The sequence below is a fragment of the Strix uralensis genome, chromosome 5 (genome assembly GCF_047716275.1).
Source record: "Strix uralensis isolate ZFMK-TIS-50842 chromosome 5, bStrUra1, whole genome shotgun sequence".
Lineage (NCBI taxonomy): Eukaryota > Metazoa > Chordata > Aves > Strigiformes > Strigidae > Strix > Strix uralensis.
Window position 1 is genome coordinate 6,576,508 of NC_133976.1, and position 17,955 is coordinate 6,594,462.

The following is a 17,955-nucleotide window of genomic DNA, read 5'->3' on the forward strand; positions in this document are numbered from 1 at the left end:
TTCTTCTCCAACCTTCCCCAAAGTATTTTGTTTTTACATAGATTCCACCTTTTCCTATTAATACAGATATCTCCAATTACAATCCTATGATTTTTTCACTCCCACGTGAACCTAAATCTCAGTTTAATGTAGTAGCCTTTAGGCAATATAATAATATATAAAGTATTTAAAAATTCAGAAATTTAAAAATTGAAACTTAGGTTCATCTGTCAGTATTCAGGCAATGGCGTAGCAGTCATTGCCCAGCAATTCCTATTGTACAATGCAAAACTATCAGGCTTAGCAAGAAGGTATTAAAAATGTAATGAAACTGAATTTTCAGTTGCTTTCATGTTTTTCGCTTTTAGATTCAAACTACAGTATGAATGTAAAACTTCCAGTCTAGGTCTTACCATTTAAAACTTTTCTTTTTGTAAACATGATAATGTGTTTCCACTTACTTATTTCACTGTAAGATCATTAGCTTTTTTTAAAAATAGTAACAATTGGGAGACTGAAGAAAAAAGTGAGTTTCGTACGTGCTGTGTATTTGTTTCATATGCATAAGCAACTTAATGATGAAAATAAATGAAATGTTTCCCCTTCTTTATTAATTGTCAAATGTCTTGGGCTGAAAATTGGAAAATTTTATAAACTTCAGTACTCTGTATTCAAGTTCTGCTTTTGAAAGCTTAAGGTAGGAGTATTTTTAAATCAATTTCCAATAGGTTCCCAATCCCAAATATCCCATTTTTGTAAGGTTTTGTGAATCTTTTCCTTTTATTATAGTTGATCTTTGTGTTCTGTATGTAATTTGTCAGTTATGGGGAAGAATTGCCAATATAATTCTCCACAGACTCCAATAATATCTCTGGCTTTCACAAAATAATGCAAAGAGCTTAAAAATATTGCATATCATCTTTAAAGGCTACATAATTTTTTCAGTTTTCATACAGCAGGTAACCAGCATTCAGCCTTGTCTCAGGCCCTTTTTAAATACCTGGTTCTGCTACATGGTTCCACTGCTGGCCATTATAGGATATTCAATAATCTCATTTTTTACTAGAATTTTTTTTTTTTTTGTATTGCAGTCCTTATGCAACCTCCTGATTTCAGTTTGAATTTTAAGTCCAAGTGATTTTTCTTTTTTTTACTTGTTTCCAGCATTTGGTCTGTACCAAAATTCAGCCTTTTCAGCTTTTCCAAATTTCTTTTCCTAACTGTGTTCTGCAGTGAGTTCAGTCCCATTTTTCTGTATTAGTTAACCTTTTGCCCTATAAATATTCGTTGATGGAAATTTTTCTCGGTTGGCTTAGGTTTGTGATAGTCAGCGAGTCGAGGCTGATAACGAAACCCCGCTGCCAGCTTGCCGAGGAAAACATTAAACCACAGCTGTACTCCTTAGTGCTCCTGTCTTTACCTGCCCCTATCGCATACCATTACACTTGATTTATCCAATTGAACGTGATCCTTATACAAAGCCAAGCTTGCTTGTCGTAAGACCTTCCATTTTCATGCCTTTCTTATCTCTTTTCCAGCTGCATTTTCCCCAGTTCAACAAATATCTCCAATGCAAAACTTTCAGAGTAAAAGGAGCCAGGACTATATTTGGGCAACTTGGATTTGGATGAGACTCAGAGGGATGAATGTGTTGGGGTTTTTTTGATCCTCCTTCCTTTCAGCCTCTTGTTTTCCATTTTCTTTTATGTGTTATTAAGCATCTTGGTTATCTCAGTACTTGGGAAAGTGAGCAGCGAGATGCACCGCTGTGTAGCATATCCTGTTGTCTATGTGTTTTCTTGATCCGCATGCAAATGCCTTGGCAGCCCAACTGCAGCCATCTCAGGCTGACTTTTGGGGGGATGCAGGGGGCAATTTTGGATTTCCATGAAGCTGAGTACTTAAAAGCTAGACAAAGTGGTCTGGGCAAGATATGCACAATTCTTCCATTGTGAGTCCCACTAGGACACCTTCCTCTTCAGACTTTGACATAAAGCAGCTCTTAGCGCTAATCCTTGCATTGGATCAAGCTTACAGTGAGTTAAGCAAAGAAAACTTTCATTCATATCTCTCTGCAAATTAAAGCAGTCAAAGGCCTTACAGTAAGATAAAACAAGTTGCAAAATTAGAAGGTGCTGCTAAGTTCGGGTCATTAAAAAATCATATCATGCCTGTAGAAGTCTTTAAATTGATTGAAAAATGAAAGATTTCTGTGAAATAACAGAACCTAAAAACCTAACCAGACACATATTTCTTTGTCTTGGGAATCACAAACCTCTAGGATACTCTTGTTTCATGTTTTAAATTTTTTTGTTTGTAGCCACATGGACTCAAAACTTACTTTGTCCATGTTTTTTAAAGGGAAACCTGAGGATCCCGGGTAATCTAACAGGTTGTGCTCTTTCAGTTTTGATTTTGATATGTACTGGGTTTTTGGATGCATCAAAAACATGACTTGCAGTCAGAATACGAGTATCCTTGTCAACATTTCAGTAAGCAGAGGTCAAACTGGAAAATGAGAACATAACTTACATATTCATAATCGCATAAATTGTCCCGAAAGAAGGTCTTCTATTGTACGCTGTCCATTTGCATGCTTAGTTACTAGTGGGCACCATGAAGATATCAGCTTCTCCTTTACTGATGTATTGTGATTTATTTTATTTTATTTTGCATAAGCCTACATACTTTTTCAGACAGGAGTATTAGTGTAATCTCTTTCTGTGTGATAGGGGCATGGGTTCAATGCCTAAAAGAAGGGATGGTGGTATCCTATATCTGTTAAAAAGGAAGAAATCCTTGAAATATTCCATTCACCTATGCAGAAAAACTGACTAGAGATTCAAACAGTCCTCAAAACACTGATGCAACTTTACTGTACCATCTGTAAGTCTATGAGCACCTGCCTCCAAAAAAAAAAAAAAACAACTGGTAGAAAAGAGAAAGTTAATAAGAGATTTGGAGGTATTTGAAAAGATGAAGCAACTATAAACAGTACAGAAGGTAAGGCAGTTTTTTAACAGTATGGAGAAAGGAGATGGGGCAGGCAAATCACGTGAAAGCTAATGTAAACTTTAATGAAAACTGATGTGTTTTCCATGAACAGGTTTAAGGTTTGGGGGAAAAAGCCATATAATGAAGGAAAAAAAAAAAAAAATAAAAGAAAAAGACTGTGATCAGTGGTAGTAAAGTCCATGGATGCGGCCATCTGAAGATGAAAACTAGGTGTGATCCTCTGTTGCTTTGGTACAATTTTTGGTGACATCTTTGTCACCAATGACTGTGCTACAGGAATGTTTGAGGGTCTCAGCTCTAATGAGCTCTGTACTGTCCTGAGCACAGTGGTAAAATGCTCTGAACTGCTTAGTCGAAATACAGCAAAGCTAAGCCTGCCTTCAGCTGGGATAGTTGCAGTGGTGAATCAAACACTCGAAAAGAGGTGATAGAGTTGTAGGGAAAACAAAATGTCAGGGGTGGAACAAAACCCCCACCTGATTACTAGTCACAAAGCCTGCCACTTGGTTTCCCCTTTTTCACTAGGACAGTTTAGCAAAATTGCCACCATATGCCTGCAGAGGTGATGAGCCCCAACCACACCGCAGGACTTGCAAACAGCCAAGCTGCACGGAGCATCTGCACAGCAAATGATATGCCATAGCTCTGGGGGCCAAAAAAAATCAATCCAAGAGGCAGCATCTAACTATGGAGAAACACAGGGCCTTTGCCAAACACCCATGTGGGTCAAATGCAAATACACTTGTAGGAAGCAAGAGGTGAGTCAAAAGCAGAGCGAGGGCTGCAGCAGAGCCCTGTGACAGGTTCGTCCTCAGGAAGCTCTGAATTTCGGATCTGCTGCCCTGTGATTGTGCCTGCTACCCCCCCAGCACAACCTCTTGCCAAGGGGAACTGTAATTTTTATGAATGCCTTGAATTGCATCCAGGTAATTAGAATTAGATTTAGAAGCCTCATAAAGGAAGCTCTAGGTGTCATCTTGAGGGAAATACTCCATTTCTGTAAATGCTAATCCTGGGAGGATACTTTGCCTTTGGTGGATATAAATGGTGTCCACATATGGGACACAACACATTGAATTTTGTTCCTGAACTACCCAAAATGAGCTTTGAGCTGCATCGGCCTACTGTAACTGTGCTGAGTGTCAGATCGTTGCTTGTGGCTTTTCAAGAATCAAAAAATAACATCTCTGCTGAAGAGGCTGTTTCCTCAAGCTGACTTTCAGATTTATTTTTATTTTTTCACTTCTTCTATTAATTTATTTCCTGCATTCCATTAAAAATGGCATTTACAGGTCAAGGAGCATTAAAAAGATTTCATTTGCAAAAAAAAAAAAAAAAACCAAAACAACAGCAAAAACCTCTCTGCCTTTGTTGATTGTGCACTTTACCAAAGATTTACATTTTTCACATCTGTTGACTTCCCATTATAGTTTTCATCTTGCATGTAAAATTGATACAGCAAAATAAACATTCTCCCACTGGCTGGAGTAGCTCTGTTTTTTTTTTTTTTTTTCCAAAAGAATACTAAAACAACCTTTATTTTTTTATGAAGTCACAACTAGTGGAGAGTTTGATATTATCACATTAACTGCTAATGTATAAATGCAACACTAATGTACTAGAATTAAAACATTGTATAATGACCTTCCTTTGGTTCAGCCATTAAAAATACATTAATACTCTTCCTTGCAAATTGGACCTGACGCAATTTATTCATCAGTAACCAGTTTGTGTTTTTTGTATGGATATCTGTGTTTATTTTCTGGAAAATTGTTCTGATTTTGTCTTTTGCAAAGTAAAAGCTATCAATGTCTCAGGTGCACTTATATAGCCTTTTTTATTTAGAAGAATAGCAGCCAGGACAAGGAAAGTCAGTCTCCCTCCTTCTTAGCTTGTATTCAAGTACTTGTGTTGGCTAGCTTTATCCAGCATTGTGTGGTTCAACATACCCATTTGTAAAATTAGTGTATTAGCCATCTCACGTGCAAATCGAGAATTAATTAACAGCTGTTTGTAACATCCTCCTAAGAATCACACTGTGTGAGTGCAAAGCAGGTGTTGCTGGGAGATGGGAACAACACCAGAGCAAAGGCTTTATTGGAGATGGCGAGAGAGTTACATAGGGTTGTTTTTTGGTTTTTTTTTTTAAGATATTTTGGTACCTTTTAAAAACTCCTGTTCTGACGTAGGTGAGGCACAAGATGGTAAAAGATATCTCCCATATAACAGATGCTACTTCCTGCATCCCCCTTCTACATCCTGCATGCATTAAGGTTTTAAAGCTTTGAAAAGCTAGCTAGGAGTTGAACAAAAAAGACTGCTGGAACAGCAATGGGCATGTCAAAGCACACTTGAAGATAACAGCTGTCAGGACACAGGAGATGAAAATGCAACCAAGTATACAAGCTACAGGAAAACTTGGCCTTGGGCATTTTGCTTTCACTTCAGTAGTTTTAACCCTTTGCACACCGGAAACAATTTTTAAAGTAGGGGGAGCACAAAGCAGGAGAAAATCCTCTGTGAGTTTTTTCTGAAAATTGAAAATACACAAGTAACTAGTAAATAGCTGCTGGGTCACCATTATAAAATACAGGCAGTGCTGCATTTAGACAGCTTGGCTTTTAACTGAGTGTGAGACACGTGTTTCCTCATACGGGAACTACTGCAGACCCAGTTTTAATCAGTTGCAATTTTGTTTTTACATCTGAATGAGAATAGCTTGGATTGAACAGGAAGTGAAAAGAAATGTCTGATCAAAAGCATTTCTATAAAGCACTAACTCTCTTGCTTTAGTTTCATCAAGCATCTCGAGTCTGATATTCTTCTTTTTACCCAAATATTATCAGGGCTATAACCTGTAATGTATTTTACATCAGCCTCCTGATTGCAAAGTTAAATAAACAGTTCATGAACCATATGGGGAAGTCTCCCCCAAGATCTCGCTCTTTAAAACGTGTAAGTACAAGTATGACTCAGGAGATTGGCGACGAAGAACGGAAACTTTCAGTTCTGTTGTTGTCTTGAATCCACCTTGATTTGGGAGCAACCAAAAATATTCCTTCCTGATGGCCATTCGGGGGCCTATGTGAAAAGAGTCGGTGGTATCAGTTACTGCAAGTTAGCAGACACATATTTGGCACATGTCTCAGCAGAGACCAGGTCACCTCCCAGCCAAGCCGAGGTACGTTAGCAGGACAGCACTTGATTTGTGGCTAAAATCTGATCTGTGACCGAACAAAACCTCTCTCCACTGAGCCTGTTGCTCCTGCACTTTCCACCTATATTAAATCCAGTTAAAATGAAACCAGTGATATATAAGCTTCTGCTAGCAACTGTTTCCATGCTTGTTGTCGGAAACAAAGGCTAGTCATCACAGCCCTTTCCTCAATATTTTCTTTTGACTCACCTAGTTGTCTATAGCCTTAATATCTAGAGCATAACTGCCAAGGCTGAAACGTGCATTCTATTAGAAGATGACTCTTGACTGACCTATATAACAGTTCATTCATGAGATAATGTGACCTGGAGTCATGGAGATAGAAGTCAGTTGATAGAGCTGGGTTGGCTGTGTACACTGCAAACTCTCCAGTGATTGAGGAATCATCTAAAATTAGGCATACACTGTATGTTATTGAGAGCCTTTCAGATCCGACTCTGTTTCGGTAATATTTCTTTTATGAGATGGGCGTATAATTTGTCACATTGTAATTCTTTAATGCTTAACTTTATTAGCATGAAGTACTTAGGTATCAAATAAAATGAGCAATTAAGTGATTTATATTTAAGGTCTGCTCTCAGTTCAGGGCTTAGGTAGCCAGCCTCCCATGAAGTGGCGAGAGCGTGCACGGTATTTACCACTTCCTTCAGAGAGCTACAAAATGGTGCTTTTTGAAGATGAACCTAGTTGTGCGTGTAAATCCCAACTGACTATTACTGTGCCGCAAGTTAATATGTATATTTATATTAAGGGTAATTGTGTGTTTGTAGTGAACCACAGGGTATTTTTCCTTGTTTTTCCCTGCTAGATTTGTGAACTCGCAGCTTTCAGCTGCGGAAAAAAAAGTTAACCAGTGAGCAAATGGTTTAAGCGCAACGATTAAGCGACACTTTTTGTATTACTAAGCCACAAAGGAAGCTCAGATAAAGGTTGTAGGTCAGAAAGAAGCCTTCAGGAGCATGCTCATGAAGTGAGGCGGTTCAAGAGAGGCTGCAGCTGTCACTTCCAGATCTAAGGGGCTGTGAGGTATTCCAACGATTTTCTTATCCTATCTTGTCTTAAAGATTCATTAACAGAATAATGTGAAATTATCTTGTGTCCTCTAGGGCATAAGTTCCTCTTTGTTTTTTTTTTTTTTTTCTCCCCTCCTCTGTAAGTGTGGTAGGAGAGGTCTGCGCTCTGTCACATCGAGTCCTCGGTTCCTCTCAGATGAAGCTGCTTTGGCGCTGACTGACGCATGTCGTGAGGAGGAGGGGGGACATTTTGTACAGGGAGGCTGTGTGCTCTTCAAAACACATTTGGGGCACAGCACCATGCTTTTTAAGGTTTTCTCTATTAGTAGGTGCATCTCATGTTTTTTACATGTGCATTTAAAAAGCAGGTTGCTGCTGTTTCCTTCTTTCTCTCTCTTGTGTGCTTGTTTGGTGTTTAACTCCGTGCTGGCACAATTATGATCCTCTCTAAGGGAGGGTAAAGATTAATCAAAAAGCACAGAAGCTTGCTGTCAATCTGTCTGGCAGGAGGGTTTGTAAGAGACTTTTCTGAGTTTTTTAGTTTGTTTTGGAGTTGTTTTGCTCTACATTGTAAAAGGAAGTGACTACCTGGACAGGAGTAAAAAGGCATTTAATTTAATTTTTCACTTTGTATGTTTTTCAGTGCTTTCATACAACCCATTTTTTTATGCATACACATGATTTGGCTTTGAGTGAAGAAATTGTTGGATAGGCTGGCAAAGGGGAGCAGGAGCAAAACTTATTTATTGCAGGAGGTTTTTGGTTTAGGTAGACCACTCTGGCTGCAAGCTGTGGCTGAAATTGCACAGGGCCCAATTAGTGCCTGTTACCTTTTCTGTTTGCTCTTGATTGGTTGCAGAGTCAGAGGTTTAATTAAGCAGAAATGGGGACGTAGAGTTAATGTTCATTATAACTAAAATCGAAACATCTGTTTACCTTGACGAAGCCTTGTGTTAACGTCCATAAATCTCACCCCGAGGAGAACTCGGAGGAACCATCCTCTGTAAAACACACCTTTCTGGATATCATGTTACATCATTTTACATACTCATTTTTGCAACATTTCCTAATCATATTAATTAACACATTAGGGTATAATTCTTATTGTCTACAGAAATTACTTCAATTAAAACTATTAACACATTGTCATGATTGTTATGTTATTACAACTCTCTTTGTTACTACTCAAAAACTACTTTAGCAAACCCAAATGTTTGAAATTAGCATAAGATTGTCATGGCTGCACCTTTCCTCTTAACCGATGGATCAGGTCTCACTGTAAACTTTCTGAATAATCTCTGTCTCTATGCTGGGGTTTCTACGGCGAGAAAAGATGATAGAGGCCGTGACTGTTTCACAAGATGAGGCTAAAAAGTGTTTGTCTTGATTAGCCTCTGCAGTGCCTAACAGGAGTGTGACCACTGTGCAGGAACATATGGAAAGAGTAAATGCTACAGAGAAGCGCAGACAGTAATGGATATAAACTAGCCATATTCACACTAAAAAATTAGTAGGCTGGTTTTTTGATCAGAGCTGTGAGGTTTTGGCCTGGCTGTCTTGTAGGAGGAATGAAGACAAAAGGCATAACTAGCTTTAATAATGAACGTTGTTACACTCAAAATCTTCTTGCAGGCAAAACAAAATGCCTCTGTGTAAAGGCAAAAATTTATTGTTAGTGTAATTGAAATATTAATGGTCTAATCAAAGAGTTGTTATTAGTCCAGATCTACTTATTAAGGAAAAAGAAAGAATACTGTTTTGAGGGGAAGAAGCTTGAATAGTAAATTTTAAATTGATATACACACATTTATGAGTATCTGCCCCTTTCTGAGGTGTTTTGTTCACCCTTACTCCATGGGTCATGAGGCTGTTGGCTTTAGTTTTTGGAGCTGGGGAGTGGTTATGACACGTCATCGGGTACCAAGGGCTTCACTGGAAGGGATATGTTGATAGTGAGGGTTTCTTCCTCTTTGCCATGACAAGCATGATGCTGCTACTGCTGATTTCTTCCATCTCACTCTGGGCTCTGCTTCTGGCTATTTTTATGTTTTCCAACATGCTTTTACACCTCGCTCTCTATTCATTGGATTGCAACACTATGATACACCTGAATTCAGTATGTATGCAATGTCTTACATATGTTGGATACCTTTTCTTTCTTATCCCTAAAACCACAGGTTTGCATTTCTCTAGCCACCTATAGGTGAATTTTTATAGCCCTGGGGTCTTGAGTGTCACTCTGTGCCCTGCGTGCTATCAGCTCGTGCCTCCACTCCTCTGCACTACATCGTGTGTCGCCTCTTCTGAGGCCTCCTCTATGATACCATGTCTGTGTTCCTCTGCACTCTGTCATTATCCTGGAATCATAAATATTTCATCCTACGCAGAGTAACTACTTGTTACTACTGTCTGTATAAAAATTACACTTAAACCACATCATTATGCGAAGATAAGCAAAAGTAAAATAAATTAGGCAATAGCCACCTGGTCATTAGGAAAATTGCTGCTACAGCTAAAGCAGCTAAAATAAAGCTCCAGGCTGGGCAACGCAAGTGTAGGCAAGCCTGACGTGCCTGGATCCCGAGGCTGTGCAGACTCAGCACAAAGTTTGTGGCCTATTACTGGCACCAGCAACACTGTGTTTACTGGGCTACAGGGCTTGAATGTGATGAATGAGATTATTATTTGGGTTTACCCATATTGGCTGAGGACCAAGCTCAGTGACACAAGATGTCCTTTCTGGTCTTAGGTTCCTAGCAACACCTTAAACTGTTGAAACAGAAAGGGAATGCTTTGCCTTTACAGAGCAGATGTATATTGGTGTACTGTTAGCAGACAAGTTGAACAGAAAAGAAAGCTGATTTAACTGAGGTAGATAATTTCTGTCATTATTCTAAGCCATATATATTCTGTTCATCTGCATGATATTGCCATGAAAAAGCTGTTATCCTCCTTTACTGACAGATAGTACTTATGTACAGTTGTCCTAGAATGGCTCTATAGTCAATGGAAAGACATTGCTACCTCCATTTCAGTCCACCTGAAGTCTGAGTTGCCCTCTAAAATGATTATTTCTCTTCATGGACTAAATAGGAAATCCTGCACACATAGATTTAATAAATCTGAGCCAAAGAGATTAGAGATTTGTCTGCAGCAGATGAGTTTCAGAGCCTGTGCTTTCACAGATGTTAGTAGTAACTAGCTTAGCCCAAATTTATTTTGTATATGGTCTGTATAGGCAACTGCCATAGTTTAGATTGTACTATTATTATACCCCAAATGAGACGTGCCCACAGGAAGTCTGTGGCTGAGCATGGAATTCAGTTCTCATATTTCAGATGAGAAGATAATGCCCTCATCAGTTCTCGTCCATGTAATGCGGTCAGCAGCACTACTCAATTCTTTTCAGTTTGGCTACCACTCCAAACTGTTAAACCATCTGCTGATGGCAGACGAGAAGATGACAATATAATAAATTACTAGAAAAAGTTAAGATGCCTAACATCTGCTTTCCTCCAAGCTCGAGCATCTTCGTTGTGTTGATGTTCTGTCATCTCTTGACACAGTAAGAGAAGATGCCTGCTCTGAAGTTCTTGCGAATTCAAATCATTTGCAGCTGGACCTATATTCCAGGCATCCATTCTCTTGTGACTTTTAGGCCTAAATAGGGAATAACAACAAGAAGGGAGAAGCCAAGGGCAGGAGAAGAAATAGTTTCTTAAAATACCTTAAGAAGTTCCTGGCCCAGGTAAAGGCCTGCATCTACTCATTCTTCATTATGACTGATGAAGAAATACCTAATGATGGCAAGCAAATATTGCAGGACAGAAATAGAAACTGCTACCTCTTCAGAGCTACATGACTGTGTGTCCTGGAATTATGTTCTGCATAATGTTTTAATCAAATAACAGTTTGCTTAGTAGTATGGACCATGTTGGTTAGTGCAAACAGAATGCAAACATATTCTAGATAAGATTATGCAGCTCTGAAGGTGCTGGTAGGCAGACACTGTTGAGAAAATATACACATAATATTTACTTAAAACATTCCTGGAGCCTCCTTTGGTGTTATTAGTCTGTCATGAAAATCTGCAAACACACACTTATCAAAAACTCACTGCAAAACATTTAGGCAGTTAGTGAAGTCAAATATAGAGAGGTGGATGCCATAGCAGAGCACAGTTAATGGTTGAGCTGTGACTTAACTCACATCCAAGTGCAAACATAATTAAATTAGAGAAAGTCCTGAACCAAACATAGGAGGTGTAGCCTGCTTGGAATGCAAAGACAAATCTGGATCCCATCCTACTTGTTCAATCTCCTGGAGTAAAACTGTAGCAGACACAAGTCCAGAGCGGAATCCAGGTTAAAAGGTGTAAACCAGCCTAGTAGTTGCCACAATGTTCTGTTCATTATTGTGATAGAAACTTGGATGAAATTGTGTGATCTAAGAGAAAAGACTTCTGGAATGCAGGGCTCATGGAGGTTGGTATGGCACTAATTTGGGAGATTTTCCTTACATTAACTAAACAATGTAAGTTGATTTCTAGTTGCCTTTTCTAAGTTTGTTTGAGCCTAAAAATCTTGTCTTAAGACATGATTTCTCTAAGCATAATAACTGAATTCTTCTCTATTCTTAATGTCTCTCACGCACATGGCCCTAGAAGCTTATTATACCGTGAACAGGTGAGGGAAGAGCACTCAGCGCAGAGCCCTCCATAGAAGATTTCCCGTGATTTTAAGTCAGCTCAGTGAAATTCCACTGGATCTGAATTTACCTTAAGCAGGAGAATGATCCTTGTAAATAAATATGAAATAATATAATGTAGTTATAATAAATAAAAAAATACAGACATAATAATAAAGAGTGTAAATACCTAAATACTCTAGTAGCCATCACTGTATGGTAAACCAACTGGATTTGATCCTGGAGAGTATCTTCCAGACACTATTCCTGTGAGTCCTGTTCTGCCACGGATCTCTCATCCATCTGTCCATGAAAATCTGTTCGTGCAGGTCTAGAATTAGAAGATATTTCTCCGTTTTTTGCTTGTAACAGTAACATTCATCATTCACTCTGCTGATTCTCCTTACCACTTTCTTGTCTCCTGGTTAGACCTTGGGGCTGCTGGCTTGTGTTCCCTAGGACCAGCAAGTTTTTCCTGAGCTAGACCCAGTAGAAGCAGTAAAAAAGATATATTTTAGCTTATGTGATTTGGCAAGCACCAGCTATGATGTGGTGACAGCTGAAATAAGGATCCAGTAGGCTAGCAGCAGGAACCTAAGTAAGAGAAAGCATCACGGTGCTGGTTAAACTGAGATTCCTGCCATCAGTGCGACGGGATGTCTGTCTAGGAATGGGCATTCAGGTTTATGTCATTCTGTACCAGCCTGGAGAAGTCCTGAGGGGTTACTCAGATGAGCTGGTGTGTTTTGTATGGACCAGTGCTGTTTGGAAAAGGTGGGAGAGTAAAAGTCTGTGTGCATGTGTGTCTCTCCTCCTGACATGTTTAACCTAATGCAGAAAATAAAATTAAACCTGTAGCTGTCACTGTCTCATCCCAACATGGTGACCAGTTGTGACTGACTGGATATAACAGGCTGCTTTCCTTTTTAAAAGTATTATTTATAATGTTATCCGTTAGAAGAAGGTGGGAGACTGGTGTATTTGTCTGGACAGCAATGTCAGTATGTTCATCTACTACAGGGTAGAGGTGATGTTTCTAATCAAGCTGAGGCTGAATGGACTTTCCAAGAGGAGTGAGGTGAGGTTTTTAAACAACTTAAAGGATTTGGTTCAGAACAGTCATTAATCAGACATTAAAAAGCATTTGCAAATGCCATTACTTTCTGTCCATCTCTAGTGTTTCTCAGGCATGCCCCTGAAAGCTCAACACCATTCTGCAGGTTTAGCAGTAATTTGAATGCAACAAATTGTACCTGCAAAGCACAGATGTTGAAAGCTGAAAAATCTGAAGGTGCCGTATGTTTCCTGTAATTGAAAGCAGGTGCCCTGAAGGAAGCAGAGATTCTGTTTCACTTTATGAAGTATCTAGTTGGCAGAGCCGACAAAAAATACCCTCTAAAGCTTCATTCACTAGGACTCGAGAAAACAGATTAAAACTGTTGTTTTATGGTAGCTCTAAGGGGCTCCAACAAGGAATCGGGGTCCTATTGTGTTGGGCACCGTAGACAAAAGGAATTAAGTCGCAGAGTTTGGAGTACTGAATAAATTGAACTGCATGTATTTAAAGGATGGGATGAGGGGGAAGACCTTGACAACCCTGCTTTGCGCAGCACTGAAAACCAGGCCCGGCATCTCCAGCACTTTGTGTCTATTCTCTGCCTTGGGATGGATGCTGCATCCCAGGTCTGCATCTCCCAGTTGTCCCAGTTCTGAATAGTTCTATTGTTGCTTCAGTGGACACTCAGTATGGTAGGCTACTAATCTATCTTTTGCCTTGGTCATTGTATGCAAAGAATCCAGGCCTAAAAATGAATAAAAGCTATGAAAATTAATGCTTTTGATGAGGAGTTTTGGGAAACAGTCTGTAATATGAAGCCTCCAGGAGAATGAACGGGAGAAGTGCCCAGTGTGTCCTAGCTGCAGCTCCACCCGCATGTTTCACAAGGCTTTAAGGGAAGACTTCTTTGTGCGTCTGTCCTTCAATTTACTTACCGACAGTGGTAGAAGCCCTGAGGATCCTCTGAGAATTATTCAGCTGATGTTTGTGGGGTTTTTTGTGTGGTTTGTGGTACTTTTAAGACATGTGAGAGTCAAATGTTATTACCCCATGGAATGTAGCTGAATTGCATTCAAGCTGAGCATAGCCTGTGGGTGTAGGTAGTATTTGATACTTAAAGGCAGAAAAACAAAATAACACAAAAGTGCCTCAAAACATCAAAAATTACTAATGCTTCCATCCAGCTTTGTAGTGCTGCAGGTTTGAGCAAGCCAGGACTACTTCCCCTTCCATTCTGTGTTTTGGTAGCTAGAACAGGCATAGAAAGAGGAAACAACTTTGATCAATCATAGAATGGTTTGGGTTGGAAGACATCTTAAAGATCATCTAGTTCCAACCCCCCTGCCATGGGCAGGGACACCTTCCACTAGACCAGGTTGCTCAAAGCCCCGTCCAACCTGGCCTTGAACCCTTCCAGGGAGGGGGGATCCACAACTTTTCCTGGCAACCTGTTCCAGTGTCTCACCACGCTCACAGTAAAGAACATCTTCCTTACATCTAATCTAAATCTACCCTCTTTCAGTTTGAAGCCAACACACCTTGTCCTGTCACTACATGCCCTTATAACAAGTTCCTCCCCATCTTTGCTGTAGGCCCACTTTAAGTACTGTAAGTGCTATAAGGTCTCCCTGGAGCCTTCTCTTCTCCAGACTGAACAACCCCAGCTCTGTCAGCCTGTCCTCATAGGAAAGGTGCTCCAGCCCCCGATCATCCTTGTGGACCTCCTCTGGACTCACTCCAACAGGTCCATGTCCTTCTTATGTTGGGGGCCCCAGAACTGGACGCAGTACTCCAGGTGGGGTCTCACAAGAGCAGAGTAGAGAGGGAGAATCCCCTTCCTCGACCTGCTGGCCACACTTCTTTTGGTGCAGCCCAGGGTACAGTTGGCTTTCTGGGCTGTGAGCACACATCGCTGGATCATGTTGATCTTCTTGTCAACCAACACCCCCAAGTCCTTCTCTTCAGGGCTGCTCTCAAACCACTTGTCGCCCAGCCTGTATTTGTGCTTGGGATTTCCCCAACTCATGTGCAGGACCTTTCACTTGGCCTTGTTGAACTTCATTGAGGTTTGCAGGGGCCCACCTCTCAAGCCTGTGAAGGACCCTCTGGATGGCACATCCCTTGCCTCCAGCATGTTGACTGCACCACACAGCTTGGTGTCATCTACAGACTTGCTGAGGATGCACTCATTCCCATTGTCCATGTTAAATAGCACCAGTCCCAACACCAACCCCTGAGGAACGCCACTCATCACTGCTCTTCGCTTGGACATTGAACCATTGACCACATCTCTTTGAGTGTGACCATCCAGACAATTCCTTATCCACCAAGTGGTTCATCTATCAAATCCATGTCTCTCCAATTTAGAGAACAGGATGTCATGCAGGACGGTGTCAAATGCTTTGCACAAGTCCAGGTAGATGATGTCAGTTGCTCTCCCTTAATCCACCAATGCTGTAATCTCATTGTAGGCCACCAAATTCATCAGGCACAATTTGCCCTTAGTAAAGCCATGTTGGCTGTTACCAGTTAACTCCTTATTTTCCATGTGTCCTAGCATAGTTTCCAGGGGGATCTGCTCCATGATCTTGTTGGGCACAGAGGGGAGACTGACTGGCCTGTAGTTTCCCAGGTCTTCCCTTTTTCACTTTTTAAAAATGGAGGTTATGTTTCCCCTTTTCCATTCAGCAGGAATTTCACCAGACTGCCAGGACTTCTAATGGATAATGGCTTAGCCACTTCATCTGCCAGTTCCCTCAGGACCTGCAGATGCATCTCATCGGGTCCCCTGGACTTGTGCACCTTCAGGTCCTTAGATGGCCTCAAACATGATCTTCCCCTACAGCGAGCAGTTCTTCATTCTTCCAGTCCCTGCCTTTGCCTTCTGCATCTTTGGCAGTGTGGCTGGAGCCCTTGCCGGTGAAGACTGGGACTGTGTTGTCCCTCCAACAGATAATGGGGTGGCTGAAGTCCCCCATGAGGACCAGGACTTGTGAACATGAGGCTGCTCCTATCTGTCTGCAGAGGGCCTCATCTGCTCAGTCTTCCTAGTCAGGTGGCCTGAAGCAGACCCCCACTATAATGTCACCTGTCCCTGCCCTGCCTTTAATTGTGACCCATAAGCTCTCGGTCGGCTCCTCCTCCATCCCCAGGCAGAGCTCCATGCACTCCAGCTGGTCATTGACATAGACGGTGACACCTCTTCCTCATCTCCCCTGCCTGTCGTTCCTAAAGAGCCTGTGTCCTTCCATTCCAACACTCCAGTCATAGGAGCCATCCCACCACGTCTCCATTATGCCAGTAAGGTCATAGCCCTGCAGGCATGTGCACAGCTCTAACTCCTCTTCCCTAAGCTGCATGTGTTTGCATAGAGGCATTTGAGCTGTGCCCCCGATGAGGTTGACTTACTGGCTGGAATTCCTTCGTGCTGCTCTTCAGGCGCTCTCCTGCTGACCTGTGATCCCTCTCCAGGCTCTGGGCATCTATTGCTGGCACCGGCATCAAACTGGTAGGAGTGGAATGGATTGAGGTTCCCATCCTCTGGCAACTTGAGTTTAAAAACATTTTTCAGTTCTTTTTCTAATGAAACAGATACTGCCTGGCACAGTATCATTGTACAATTGTTTTGTCTCCCCAAAATACTTTTGTCAAGTTCTCAAAGTGCTGACTGACCTGTGTGCACCAGGCTCAAAGCTCTTGCTCCGAGTCTTTGACTACCCTTTAAAAACTCTGCAGCAACTTCGCGATATTCTCTTTCTGTTTGGATTGCCCACAATTTTTTTTTTCCTCCTTCAGTAGTAGGCAGACATTTTCTAGGAATTTTTTTTCTTTAGCCTATTGAACCACCTGAAAGAAAGAAGAACTCTTTTGTCCACATTGTGACAGATTTTGCTGAGAAAACTGAGAATTACATTTACCGCCTTTCACTAATGGCCAAGAATAGACAGGAAAATTTGCATTCCCAACAAGTGGAAGAAAAGGTCTTATTTTCAATAGATATTAGTCAGGTTTTAATTCTTTTTGACAATCTTATTTAACTGACTTAATATTGGATTTTAATTCCAGCCAAAATTTAAAAAACCAGGAATTTAATGACTGTCCCCATCATTTCTCTCTGTATAGCTTCCTATACACGCAAGGTCAATGTCAGTCAGACAGTACAATTTGGCATGAAGATGAATATAGAAGCTAAAGAGGATTTAAAAAATACATGATCTGGCATTTGAAACTGAAGTCTGGGAGTGGAGTCCTGCTTTTATTCCTTTATCTGCTTGTGACCTAGCACTTCGTCTCTTATGGGGTGTGTTTACGGATTTAATAGTCTTTTTGTCCTAGTGTATGGCAGTGGAGAAAGTCCTCCAGGGGCTGAGTCAGATTTTAGGTGGGTGGAAGAATTGTCTGGGTGATGTTACCACTCGGCCTAGAGGCATTTATGTGCAGCTAGTACATAAAATAGGGTTAATACTCTCCACACCTCACAGAACCTGAAAGCGGAGTCCATTTACCTAAAAGTCCTTGGCAGGGCCATCTGGTCACCTTGTTTCTTATTACTGACTGTAGAAAGAAGGGGAAGTGGCTGGGTTCCTAACGTGGTACTTAGCGAGGCTTCTGTAGCTCAGTGAAATCAGTCTGACAGTTAGTGCCTTACTTTTTCATTCTGTGAAATGTAGGTTGTGTCTCACAGTGGAATTATGATCCTTACTACTTCTGTATTCAAAATGCCTGAAGAAAGAATGTGAAGTTAAAAGACAAGGTGGTGTTCTGGTCAGTGTGATGTTTGCTCTAAAAACTGCAATATACAGCCTGAAAGTACAGCACAGATACATACATGGACATATGCAGTATGAAAGTGAAGCACAGAAAATTAAATTAGCACTAGATGTCTTATGAACCATATTTCTTCATGCAGTAATGCTTTTAGGTGTTATTGTTAGGCATCTCTGGAAAGCAGTTAAGTATTTCCAGTCAGTCTTGGAAATATCCATCTT

At 40.8% G+C, this 17,955-nt stretch overlaps 1 protein-coding gene across 9 annotated transcripts in view; it reads left to right on the plus strand.

The window, feature by feature from the left end:
* CELF2 (CUGBP Elav-like family member 2) overlaps positions 1-17,955 on the plus strand; it is a 385,790-nt gene that overhangs the window by 168,334 nt on the left and 199,501 nt on the right. The window contains exon 1 of one of the 9 annotated variants that reach the window (XM_074869743.1): positions 7,167-7,237. The exons of the other annotated variants lie outside the window; for them this stretch is intronic. The gene's annotated coding sequence lies outside the window, so the exon portion shown is untranslated. Of the gene's footprint in view, positions 1-7,166; positions 7,238-17,955 lie in introns of those variants that run through there. 9 annotated transcript variants of the gene reach the window in all.